This window comes from Pseudonaja textilis, chromosome 1 (assembly GCF_049901715.1).
Source record: "Pseudonaja textilis isolate UNSWEBS1 chromosome 1, rPseTex1.2, whole genome shotgun sequence".
NCBI lineage: Eukaryota > Metazoa > Chordata > Lepidosauria > Squamata > Elapidae > Pseudonaja > Pseudonaja textilis.
In genome coordinates, this window is record NC_141990.1 from 28,535,691 (window position 1) to 28,547,912 (window position 12,222).

The following is a 12,222-nucleotide window of genomic DNA, read 5'->3' on the forward strand; positions in this document are numbered from 1 at the left end:
CATAACTTTTCCAGCCTTCTATAACAGCTTGTGAGGAAGCCACATTAAACTCAAGGGTGGTTTGAGAAAGGTTATCTAGGAACAGCAAAAATGTCTTACAACCAAGAGCAACTGAAACAGCTAATCTTTCTGTTTCATTTCACTTTTCATGTAAGTTTTTATTTAAATAAACTATGCATCAATCAAAGGCACTAAGGCAAATATTTTTTTTAAAAAAACACATTATTTTAAGATATGAACTTTTAAACAGCCATATTCAAATTTCAGACCAAAAAGACATTTATGTGGATGGAGGTAATCTGTTCAGAACAGCTTTGTTAATGCAAATAAAAAGAAGTATGTAAAACATTATGATTAAAAAATAATAATAAAATGTAAAATATTTTGATTCATGATTTTACATGGCCACTGATCAAGGATTCGTTACTGGCAGCTGAATGTTAGACTTAACTATATCATAATCTTAACTATATCTGATCTCTTTTTCCAAGGTTTTGTGTGAGCTGATACCTCACCCCCACTTTTTTTTTATCTGCACAACATTGTGGGATAGGCTAACTTGAGAAATACAGGCTAAATTTCAACAACATGCTAGATAAAATGGGTTTGGGTAGCTCATTAGAACTGTGTAGTGATTAAGGTTCAGAAGCAAAAAAAGATGTTTTAGATTGCAGGGGACCACATGGCTTTTGCCATTATTTTTATTTGTTTTCCAATCACTGCTTAACCTTGTAGTTGATGGATTAAGTAGGTTGTGAAAACCTAATCATTGTCTCAACATGTCAAGTGAGCCAGGAATCACAATATGGTTGTCTGAGTATTCTCTATCATCTGAATATTAATAGCAGAATGCAGCAACTGTGTTTTAATAATCCAGGTTCAAGATTTTTTGTGCTGTATGAACAAAGTCCATAACTGGCTCAGAATGATTCTTGATGGGCAGGAGACATTATTTGGGGGCCTCAAATCTTAGCTTCACAAATTGGCAATTGCACATTGAATTGGAAATGAAATCCTGTTGCACAGGATGAGAAAATGGCAAAGATTCACTCACTGATTGTGTTCATGTAACAGTTAGAAAAGGTTAAAATGAAGGGAAGATTTGAGATTTGTTGTAGGAGTTCCAACTATTATCTCAACATTTTGTGTGAACCAGGACATCATGTTATGTCATATTCAGGTTTATTTGTTTATATTAACAAGTATGACACACGGCAAGTATTTTTGTTCACTGAGATTAATGCTTAGTGCATTGTGTAGCCTCAACCACTGCTTTTGTGCTTTTGTACATCAGTTGTTCCATTTGCATATATTTTGCATTACAAAGACTGGGTTTTGTTTCTGATTCATATAGAAATTCAATTCACCTGGGATGATCTTCAGTATGGAGCTGACCCTCTCTCGTTCCCTAAATCCATATTAGTGTGGTATAATGGGTCATGTTTAGTGAAGCCTGCATTAGAGGTCAAAAAAATATACAGATGTTTTATTCTCTGTAGGTTCATTTTCTTTCTTCTTTCCTTGAGACGCGCATTATATAAAATTTGTCCTTATCTGGTGCCAACCTTTGCAACAGGACAACTATACAATGTTCATTGATCACTCAGTACAGCAAAAAGCATGTCATTGTCATAAATAGATTATATTCTTCCCACAGAAATATTTCCCTTTTAATTCCTGCTGCCTTTATTTCCTTCTCTTTTCTCTGTTGCTTTGGTTGTGTCAAATGTTAGATTGTAAAATCTTTGGGTCAGGAAAAAGTACTGTTCTGGTACTCGTGAACTAGACAGGGCTGTCAAGTTTGTTTGCTTTATTTATTTATTTAGATGGAGATTCTGCCTGACTCCAGAATGACTCTGACTAGTTGACAATATCAAGCAAACAAGATAAAAAACACAATACATTATAAATAAACAAGATAGCTTCTATCCAAACAATACATTCCATGTACAAAGTCTCATCTAAGTGGGGTGGGGGTGGGAAAACTACCCTACCCCAAGGTCTGGGAGAAATATCTACGTTTCTTGACTATACAGTATGTGAACTCTAAGCTATAGCTTTACAGTTGTCGGGGACAGGAATTAATCAACCACTGATAGTATCTGAATATTAATAGCAGACCAGGCAGATATATGCATATTTTTATCACTTTACTCTGCATAATTTCTTCCACAGATAATAGCTTTTTCAGAAAATGAAATAGTGCTTGTAATTGTCTTCTATCTGTCTGTCTATCCATCTGTCCATCCATCCATGGTAGATCCTGGACTAAAGAAAAAAAAGGAAATTCGGGACTGTGCAGAATGTCAGTATAGGATTGCTAGAAGATCCACTGGGTGACTTTGGATCAGGCATTACTGTCTTGAAACAGTCATGATAGATGCTACTTTTTTCTTCCTAGCAAGTCTTAATGCGGGAGTAGGTAAGTCAAAGCTCACACGTACACCATACTTCATCCACTTTGCATCCCTGCCACTAAAACGTTGCTCCTTTCTATTTTGATTAAAGTAGCTGAAATGTTGCTTCATCTTACTTTTATGTTTGCCCTACAGATTTTAATGTGTTAATCCCAAAGGCTTTCTTTAAACAAACTAATTTATTACAAGAATATGAGCCATCTTACTATTATTTTTTAACAGGGAGACTAAATCAACAGTGTTGAGGCTGTGAGCCTGCACTTCACTTTCCACAGGATATAAAGGTAATAATGAGATAAAGTAAAATAAATGAAAATTACTATACCCCATCAACTATATCAAATCAATTTTTCTAGGTCTCATCTCAAGCAAACTCTGCATCCTTTTAAAATCTGGGACAAGAGCTTACATTTTCCACATATGAGAAGCCAATGCAGATGGACTCCTTTCTATTATGGAAAGAAGCTGTCCATTTGAGTGAGGAAGCAACATTCTCAGTTCTTCAGCCTTTTAGCCAAATGCTCAGAAAGCACAACAATCACCTCTTTTTTATTAGGTGCAACATGTTCTTCAAGCCGCTATGCTAAAAATGATAGTTATTTTTTAATGTCTTTTGCACAAAATGCCTCCAAGACTCATAAATGTAATGTGCAAAATGAAATATAATGTTAAAAGCGACAAAAATATATATTAAAGCAATGTTAGAGCCACAGTGGTACAGTGGTTAGAGTGCAGTACTGCAGGCTATTTCTGCTAACTGCCGGCTGCCTGCAATTTGGCAGTTCAAGTCTCACTGGCTCAAGGTTGACTCAGCCTTCCATCCTTCTGAGGACCCAGATTGTTGGGGGCAATATGCTGACTCTGTAAACCGCTTAGAGAGGGTTGTAGAAGCACCTTGAAGCGGTATATAAGTCTAAGTGCTATTAAATGGATAAGCACATCTCAAGGCATGTGTAAAATAGGTGATATTAACGAGCTGATGAACCACCATCACCTCCATAGATTTTTTAAAAAGACCATCATTTGATCAGGCAAGGAGATGGAAGAAGTCCAGGATGTGGACAGTGCTGTAGAAAAAGTCCTTTGCATCATAGACCCAATTAATTGGACTTTAGAGAAAGAAAGGAAAAATGACAAGGTCCTCCACTGAAGATTTCAGTTGATGGTTTATGCCCACATGAAAGCAGCTAGTTTTATAGGATGTTGAATTAAGCTCTGTTATCAGCTGTAACTCCATATTTTGAACCTCTCCCTCTGTGTACATGTTTTCTTTAAGCAATTTGGGTTTAAGCTGTCATTTTACACATCTCTCCTAATAAAATTCTACTGTACTCTGTAGGGCATGTTGCTGTGGAAATGTATATCAGGGCTATATGGTTAATTATAATTTTAGTTTCCCACACTTGTTTCTGTAGAGCATTTTGTCAACTGAAAGGGAACCAGTTACTGTATAGAAAATTAGAATGTTATCAGCCTTAAAGGGTACATGATGATGTGTTATTGTATATATATTTTAATACAGTATATAGTGTTTTTATTGCCTTATTAACCTTCAAAACTTCCTGCCACAATGACATCTTATCACATGCCCAGTTCCAAGCAAGGTCATTGAAAAATGGCTAAAACATTTTTAAAACAAAATATTCAGAAATTGTGAGGATTTTGGAGATCTAGTATACAGAGAAGTCACATAACATATGTTGTTAATTTTCTTAAAAATTAGAAACCAACATGACCCAGTTGAGTGGCATCCCCAAAGCAAGGCAATCCAGGGCAAACTGAGCAGGAAGGTATGGATTGCTAGTTGACCCTTGGACCTCAGAGTCAACAGAGGGGAGGGAGAATGCCATGGAGGATCTTGGAAGGGGCTTAATAGGCTCGCTCACAAATATGATTGATTGTTCCATGCTGCCTTTTGGGGTAGATTATCAATTCATTTCATGAATTAAAAACCAAATTGCTCTAAAAGTCCTGGCAAAATAAATTAGGAATAAAGAGGAAGCAGGAATTTTGAGGGATGTAGGAATAACAAAAATGTGGAACAAAGGCATTCAGCAGCCTGGAGATAGTTCTGGGACATCTTTGCTACATGAGTGCTTGGTTCTTTTGATGTATTTTGACTGGGAAGTCTGTTGCTATAAGCTCATGTGCCTCATTCTTCCTGGAGAAAATCCAACCCCTCTGGATTCTCTCCTGCTTGGAAGTTCCAAATTCATTAAATTTGTGAATAGCATGGCTGGATACTGACTCTGATGTACTCATTGACTAAGCAGATTTTATGTTTAAACCAATCATCATGGCCAAGGCCAGCCCTAGACCAAATGGCGCCCCAGCACAAAGGGTCTTTGGTAGTTCCCTCTCCATTTGTTCGGTGTTTGTACAACTTGTTTATTTAATTTCATTTGTCATCCCTTGCACAACTTTGATGTGTGCCTGATTAGTTACATGCACACTTTTGGTGATAGGCCATCGGTTTTGCACGTCTTGTGCTTCATAAAGATAATTTTAAAAGGAAAGAAAAAGAGCAATCTCAACAACCGCAAAAAATATGTTGGTGTGGCTCACTAAATAGAAAATTGAAAGCAAAAGCCAATCCCCCCTTCCCTAAACATGATACATTCCAAATCCAGTAATCCATTTTTTTAATGAAAACCTTTGCTTTTACATATAGCCCTAATTAAAAAACATAATTAGTCATTTGGTTAGTTAAATTGGGACATGAGGCATTAATTTTGCAATGTTGGGCTATTCAGATCTGGGCTGCAAAAATCCAGATAATCTTAGATGGCAGCAAAGAGGTAAAAAAAAAATCTCTATGCAATCATCTATTGGCCATTTGGAATTTTACAGCCCAGTTCTTACCCTCCTAGAAGCCCTACTCAATGAACTGTTGACACATGTCAAATGAGTGTGTGTGTTTGGTGGAAATAGTTTTGCTTACCGAGGTGAAGGCCTATTGGAATAATAAGTTAGCAAGTCAGTGAGAAAAAAAGTGAAGACTCTGCTTTCTTTTGCATGGATGCATGTATATTATTTCAGATATGGATTTGGAGATTTTTCCAAGCTTTCTTGTCTCACAAAACGGCCATTTTGTTTTAACGTATTCATCCATTTACTGTATTTGTAGAATGTCCTAATAGACTGAGACTCTGGGCTGTGTACAACAAAGCAGAAAAAAGGCTTTGTTGTACACAGAACAAATCAAAGAAAACAAGACAGAGATATGTATATCTTGATGGAAGACACACAATGGATCAATTAGGCCAAAGGCACAATAGAAAACAATATGCTAAATATTTTGCATAATGTACCTTCAGGCTGGAGGGGAGGCACTTTTAGGAAGGCTGATGCCTGACCCAAATCTGATGTACTGTGTTTAAAGAGGGGAGGATAAGTAGGCCGTCTCAAGTGTTCAGACAAGATGGGCAGAAGCCATTTTGACCAGTTAACTATTACTTGTTTTCTTATAGCAACCCATGCAGCTCATTGCAAAACTGCTCATTGCCAGTTGGTTCCACTCCCTTGCTGAACCAGGGCCAACTTGAAGAGATGAAATATAGCTTTATGGCTAATGGGTCCATATTTATATGTCTACGTCTTAGGGCAAAAGGTTTTCATGTTTGGTGGAATTGTAATTGAGACAAAACAATAACATGGAAGACCTACAAGGAAACACTTAGATGAGCTTCAAAAGTTGGAAGATGTGGCTATTCCATAATTCCTCAGATTTCTTGAGAAATGTTGGACTACAATTTCCATCTCCTTGACCAATGACATCAAATTTCAGAAGGCTAGTCTACTCTAATAATGCATTTTCCCTAACAAAAAACAATGAAATGAAACTATTTAGAAGTACTGAGTGATCTACAGTACACAAAGAGATTGTATTCCATCCTGGATTCCATAATTGATCATCACATCTCCTTAATGTCCTTTCTGATCAGATATATTCCATAATCTAATTTAAAAGAAAAAAATATCATTGTATACAACCGCTTGCAGAGAATACAAATAAATTGCCATATATGTCTTTATTTTTTTCAATAGCACACAAAAGAACTTTTTGGAAATCCACAGCTTGCATCCTCTTGAGTAAAGTGTCAAATAAGGTCACAAGTGGCTCCTAATTTGGTTGGGACTCTGAAGGCAACTCCAAAAATGTCATTAATTAATGTGACAGATATAGAACATTAATAAATGCATATGGAATACTCAACTTAGTTGTACAGAGGAAGCAAACCTATTTTTAGAATTAAATGTAACTAATTAAATTATATTCAAGTTAGTTTTTCTTCTGCCCACACCTACTTTTTGGACCAAAATGTTCATGCTGCTCAAAGGCATCTTGTTCTTGAAGATAATCTGCTACTACAAGTGTCCTGGTGTCTATCACTAATCAGACCTAGGATGTGTGGGATCAGAGCAATGAATTAATTAGACCACCTTTTCATTAGAGACCCCCTTTTCTCTCCTCTCTCTTTTTCCTAGACCTATCAAGTTCTCCTTTTCTCTGTTACCACTACCCTCTGGTTGGGTTTGCATATAATCTAGGCTAATTTGTGGTTTAGTTCATTGTGCTAACTCATAAAGCTTCTGTAAGTCATGGTTTAGTTAATGAATGAATATGAACCTCTCTTCCTTTCTCTCTGTCTTCCTCTCTACCCAGTGGTTTGCCAAGCAATAGAGAGATCCTTCTCACTAAAGTTTTTCATTGACCATTTGTAAAAGTCAATGCCACAAAGCCACTGATGGCTCCAACTGAGACATGGCACTTAAGGTCTTCTTTACATTATAGTGGTCACTTACGGTGGTATGTATTATAGCCACTAGGTTTCTTGTCCCCCTAATATTTATGATTACTTTGTTTTTTATCTTTTAATTTTTGAATCTCTCTTCTTCCTTGCCTCAAAACCGACTATCTGGCATGTTGCTAAACAAAGAAATAGGCTCCAGTGCCTTCTTTATCTGAGAACGTCATTGGACTCATATGAACCCTGGAGGCATTCAAAACAATAGTAGGTGGTCAGACAGGAGAGTGTCCAACTATCCAGAGAAAAAGAAAGAGGTGATGCCAGAAGGCCAGTTAGTGATAAAGGTCTGTTTTGCCTGCAAGGATGGGTATCTTTCGCCTGGTGATTTTTAATGTTGTGTCTGCCTGGGAATGTATCTCACCAAATTATTTTGGAGTTGTCTTTGATACAGATATGGGACTTTTGCATCCTTGAAAATGGCCTTCTTGCAGCTGACACTCCACAGTCAGTAGGCAAACATCCTCATGGCAGCCATTTTTTGACAATTTCCCAACGTTTTAAAGTCATCCTTTGGGTCAGGATAGTTTCAATCCCACACACCAATTCTTTTCTGAATGTCATCTAAATCTCACCTCCATGTTTTGCCTGTTACCTCCTGCTTTGTAGCAGTGCCTTCCAGAAGTTGTTTATAGCTTGGATCCAAATTGTATAGTAATTCTGTTCTATGAACAGAATTTGCATAACATGCTTGAGTTCGTTGATTATATTAAACATATTTTAAGTATTACATTTTGCAGGGCAATCAATGACGAACCAGTTTATGTTCACAGAACAGTGTCAAAACAAAAACAAAAACACTATCAGTACTCATACAGAATACTACTGTTTTGTTAGTTTTAAAAACTAGTGTTTATTTAGCAGGCAATGTATAATATTTATGGTGAGTCGGTACAAGGAGTTAAATTTGACTCACTGCTTGCAGCTTTCTCTTTATGGAAGCAGACATAATTCCTCCTCCGATTATCTCCTAATTAAAATCTCTATTTTTATGCTATTCATATTAATGAATAAAGTGAGGTTCCAATTTGATATTCATCAGATATTTTGGATTACAGTAAACATTCCATCATCCTTGATCCTTGATCATGATAGCTGGGCTAATTGGAATCAGAATTAAAAATGGAAGGCACCAGGTTGGAGAAGAATTTGAAGCACTCTAACCAAGCTCTAACCAAGCTGTCTTGGGATGGCCTCCATCCAGAAGCAGAAATAAACCATACCAACCTTGATTGACTCAAGGAAGAGGGATCAAGGTCTATTCTTCAACTGTGGGTAGCATTGCAGCATAGAGATATTAAATCAAGCTGACTTTGGGAATTCTGTATTCAATTTCCTTCAGTTGTGTAACTTAATGATTGAATTATCACAGTGTAATATCCTGTAAATCCAAATCAATAAAATATGCCCATATTCTGTATGTCACATACATACCACAGTTTACATACTATGTATTTACTATTTTGTAATGAAATTAACCTAGTTCACTTTTCAGAATATGCTCAACCGCAAAATCGTTAATTCTATTTCAGTCCAGTGTGGCACATTGTATGAATACAATTAGTGAGTGAATCCCAGCCGTCAGAGATTTTCCTTCCTTCTTAAGTTCTTCTTCCCATTTACAAATAGGGGAATGCAAATGGAGAGAAAACAGAGATGGGGGGGTGGGGTGGAATGAGGGGACAGAATGCTTTCATTCTGACCTAAGGAAAGCAATTACCAAAGGGAGCTAAACTGCATGAAGCAGGATTCAGAATGTTGGCTGCAGCTGAGAAGGTGCAACTTCAAATTCTCCCCATCTAGCCTTGAAGCACGCTAGTTGATTCTCAGCAGTGGCAGTGAAGATGGAAATTGGGGAGGCTGTACAAAAGAAGTCGAGGATCTGCCTCTTAGAGTTGCAGAAGGAATTAAATGAGAAGGAAGTTGTAGAAAGGCTGCCTTCAGAGCTTTGAAGGCATATATAGAAAAAAAAAGTCATTAACTTAAAGGGAGCGCTGTATGTTATGTCATCCAATCTCACTTGTCCTCTTTAATGCAGCATTTCCAAAAGCTGCTGCCCTGCCAGTATGAAAACTCCAGCAAGGGAGAACTGACCATTGTCTTGTTAAACTGGTTCCATTACGAAACTCACGTTCTCACGTGTCTCAGAACACTTCACTTAAATGTGCCTTCCTTCCTTTAAATCCGGCAGTTCTATACGTCCAAACGCATTTGCAAAATTGGAGTTCGCTCTCATGCACTTCTACCCACTTGATCATTCGATCACATGGGGCGAGTTTCTCCGCAGCAGCAAATCACCTGACCAAAACCTACACGGTGATTTGAATTGCCCCTAAGTGCAGTGCCGTTTTGTACAGCCTGCAGCTGTCAGGTTTTTTTTGTTGTTCTTTTTAGTAGTGGACGTTCCTGCGTGGGGTGGAGGGCTTTTTCCTCTTCTCTCTTTTATCCTCCTCCAGTAAAATGAATCAGAAAGGGATTCCAAGAGGGAAATCTACATAGTGGCAGGACTCACTGCTAAAGATAGGTAACAGTACTCCCTGACGTGGAAGCAATAAAAGGTATGCACAGGATAATGAAGGGAAAGACCTTTCTTTATGTAAGGGCTCCTACTGCATCCCTCCTCTCTTTGACACGGAGCCTACCAGTCGAAACGGACTACTGAGTCGGGATCTGGTGGCAGCGATGGCAGTTGAGAAACACATCTGGAGGATACCAAATCGGGAAGGGGGATTGGGGGAGAAATTGTTAAAGCCCTACACGTGTTGTTTGGGGGCACAAGTCGAAAGTGGGTTTCTCCCACTCTGAGTTTACAGCTGCACCCAGTTGCCCACGAACGTGCGTACCTATGTTCGCTCTCTCTCTCTCTCTCTCTCTCTCCCTCCCTCCCTCTCTCTTTCTCTTCCTCTCTCCAGCATGCTGTGTCTGTCTATCCGTGTGAGCGTGCATGTATATGTGTATGTGTAAATGTATATATCCCCCCCCCCCCAGGAATGAAGCTTGGCGCCGGCTGATGGTGCAACAGATACCCTCGTCTTCTCTCCCCCCAGCTCATCCCGTCCCCTCGCCACGTGGTGTGGAGAAGCCAGTCACCAGGGTGGAGACAAGAAAGGAAGAGTGTAGGGAAAGAGGGACGAAGCGGGGGGTGGGGAGGGGGTGGAAGAAAGAGAAAAGCCGGGGAGGGAAAGCAAAGCGTCCCATCCGTGGCTGCCCAGACTCAGAGCGTCGGCGGCGTCACCGGGAGCGAGGCGGGCCAGACAGCGCACCCGCCTCGTCGTGCCCGCTCCCCGGGCGGCCAGGCAGGGGCTACAGAGGAAGGAGGCAAGGCGGACTCGGCTCAGCGCTCCGGGAGGCCTGGCCTGGGTGGGCGGGGGCGTTTTCGCTCCCGGCGTCTCCGTGGCCTAGAGGTGGCGGCGGGCGGACACGCGGGCAACCCAGCTGAGCCTCAGCGGCCAAAGCCGTCCGACCGATTGCTTCCCACCGTTGCGCCTGCCTCTCTCTGCTTTCTGATCGGCGCCCCTTCCAGGCTTCGGTCGGGCTCCGGCGAGGCACCAAACCGCGAAGGAGCCGAAAGCGGCGAGCGGGGGACGTTTGAAGCAGGTCGGTTTGGCTCTGCGGGAAAACTTGACGTGAGTCTCGACTCCTTTCTAGTCCCGGAACTCCAACACACCTTTGGCAGCCCTTTTCGTGGCTGGATTCTTTCTTTGCCTTCCCGGTTCTCGGTGTTTATCCGAAGTTATTGTCCGAACAACTTTTACCCGGGAAGAAACGTCGCAAGGCGACTTTCCCCGGATCGCGAGTGGGTTTTCTTGTTCGTTTCATTCCGTGCGCACCCGCTGGAGTGAAGGGAGCCCAGGTAGGAGCGAGCCACGCAGATGGGCTCGCCCAAGTTTTCCTCTCTCGTCCCCCGGTATCTCTCCTTCTTTCACTGCTGGGGTGCAGTATTCTCTTCTGGGAACAGACACGTCGAAAACAAACCTTTCCTCTACCAGCATAAGAAATCATAATGAATATAGTTTTAGAGAGAGAGAGAGAAAAAAAGATTGGGCGTAGAGTTCAACATCCCTTAATTCATTGAACTTGAAAACTATGACTAATAATAACTCACAAAATATGACCTTTCCCGATAGTTTTGGTAATCTTCCTAACGGGAATCCTATACTGTATTCGGATTTTAGGTGTGTAAATCATTTTGTTTGTTTTAATAGCGTTAGTTGCTTATGAAGCGGTGTTCACAATTCAATCCAAGGTAAAGAGGTTTTAAATTTCACCGATCTCAATTCGATTTCTATTTGCGCTAAATTGGTAAGAAGAAAGAGCGCGGAGCTTTCGTTGGCTATTATGATTATTATGATTATGATTATTCTTGTTCCTTTTCTGCCATTGATTACTTCAAATCTGCAAGATATTTTGGGATAAAACTTTCTTTTCTTTCCTGTTTATCCCAATTAAAAGGGAACCCATATACTGAGCCCCTCTCCGTTTGTTTTTTTTCCTAAGAGAATGGCGGGGGTTTCTCAGAGAAAATTTGCAGGCCCGTAGTATATTCTTTGGTTCAAAAACAACAGAATTCTGGTTTTCAAAAGGAGTTGAGAAAAGATTAGAAACATAAAAAAAAACCAGAAGAGATTACAAATATAGGCCTCCCTTCAATTTTTTTATGTTTCTCTTTTCAGAATGGGTGAATGTACTATGCTGCATTGTTGTTATTATTATTCTACTATGTCCTTTCTTATTCTGTTGTGATTATTTTAAAACAGTATAGGGAAGTAATATATTATTTTAACCTGAGCAGGTAAAAATTGCCGGAAACACTGGATCTGTTTCAACTATTTATTACAATCAGTTATTTCGATTTGCAATAGTTTCAAATATTAACACACATTTTCTCTTATTACTCTTCAAATGTACTTTGAAAGTATACCAATAAAATGTTTGTGCACCTTCGTATAAATATTTCTAGAAAATGATGGGTGGAAATAATGCCTTTTGGTGTAATT

At 39.5% G+C, this 12,222-nt stretch overlaps 1 protein-coding gene across 3 annotated transcripts in view; it reads left to right on the forward strand.

The window, feature by feature from the left end:
• The window catches only part of GATA4 (GATA binding protein 4), a 66,083-nt gene that overhangs the window by 6,317 nt on the left and 47,544 nt on the right, over positions 1-12,222 (forward strand). The window contains exon 1 of one of the 3 annotated variants that reach the window (XM_087930110.1): positions 10,218-10,822. The exons of 1 other annotated variant lie outside the window; for it this stretch is intronic. The gene's annotated coding sequence lies outside the window, so the exon portion shown is untranslated. Of the gene's footprint in view, positions 1-10,217; positions 10,852-12,222 lie in introns of those variants that run through there. One more of the 3 variants, XM_026715983.2, reaches the window with a different exon arrangement.